General features: G+C 38.7%; 1 protein-coding gene across 1 annotated transcript in view; it reads left to right on the plus strand.

The window, feature by feature from the left end:
• Nucleotides 1–1,441, plus strand: part of CSAD (cysteine sulfinic acid decarboxylase) — a 39,958-nt gene that overhangs the window by 31,064 nt on the left and 7,453 nt on the right. The window lies entirely within an intron of this gene.

Raw genomic sequence — 1,441 nt, forward strand, 5'->3', positions numbered from 1 at the left:
TAAACGTAAATATGCGTCGCATGCGCCAGTGCGCGAAAATGACAATTGCGCTACACATGTTACATATTGAAGCGAACGTCGCAGTGAGAGCAATCATTTTAGGGCCATCAATCACTGATAACACTAAACTGATGAGCGGTAAAAGCTTTTAATGCGTCGCCTATGGCCAATTTTGGGTAATGTAGTTTTTTTGAGGTTTCGCGCGCATGCACAATTTTAAGGCTTGACATGTTTGGTGTCTTTTTACCAGACGTGACCCCGTCTTTTATATTTTACCAAAAAATTTGGTAATAATAAATGCTTTAGAATTTAATATAGGGGGAACTGTTTTTTTTTTTTTTTAAATCTGTAGTTTTTCCTTAATGTATTAAAAAATAAAACCCGCAGTGGTGATTAAATACCACCAAAATAAAGCTCTAGGGTATAAAAGGGTATAAAATTAATTTCAGTACAGCGCTGCATGACGGAATAAATGTCAGTCAAAGTACCGCAGCGCTGAATACTGAAAAATGGCCTGGATGGGAAGGGGGTTTAACACCCCGGATGTCAACTGGTTAACAGAATTAAATTATAATTTGTTAGACACTAAATATGATATGGATATTATGAATGTCTCTCTTAGGAGTTTGAATGTGTCCCATCCACTTTCTGGACCTTGTAATATATGTGTGTTTGGTGTCTAACTGATTGGCATCTTCTGATACATGTGTAACCTCTTTTTAGGAGGGTAGCTCCATTACATCAGGAGTTATGGTAAAAGCATAAATGGAGTTTGACTTCAGTGGTTCAAAAAAGCCAGACTCATACATGTAAATTCCTCAAACTATTTTGCAGACTGTTTTAGGACCTGGCCTTTTATGACTGGACTTATCGGACGTCTTTTAAAGGCCCTGGCTAATAAATGTATACAACATCTCTGCTTTGCTTCTAGCTTGGACTGTTTCTATCAAAGTTGCTTCCATCTGGTCTGTAGGTTAACAAATGTGTAACTTTCCCTGGATGTTCACAACAGACATGAGATTTAAATATGACCGTTTCTGTTACTGACTTGCACATTTTGGGGAATATTGGGGTGGCACAACATTCAGTAGGACTTCTACATTCTCCCCATACAGTTTGTGGGCTCATTATCATCACACCTGTATTAAATGTTTATCTGTAAAACAAAGATTCTATGTACATTAACATAATATAAAACATCAGTTTATAAATGTATAATCTTCAAAGCCTGATTAATTTGTTATTGTAATACAGGCAGGCTGCATATACAGTAATAAATATCTTTGTCGTTTTTTTTATACATACTATGTGCAGCAGCACATTGGAGGGTTCAGACCACAGTTTTCACACCCAACACAGCGGCCCAGGTCTCCCGGCCCAGGGAGAGAAAATGCTGTTGATTGGAGCAGTGTGCGGGGGGCATCATGGGGGGGGGGGGGGC

This window comes from Nanorana parkeri, unplaced genomic scaffold (assembly GCF_000935625.1).
Source record: "Nanorana parkeri isolate BGI_ZX_2015 unplaced genomic scaffold, ASM93562v1 scaffold228, whole genome shotgun sequence".
NCBI classification, from domain to species: Eukaryota; Metazoa; Chordata; class Amphibia; order Anura; family Dicroglossidae; genus Nanorana; species Nanorana parkeri.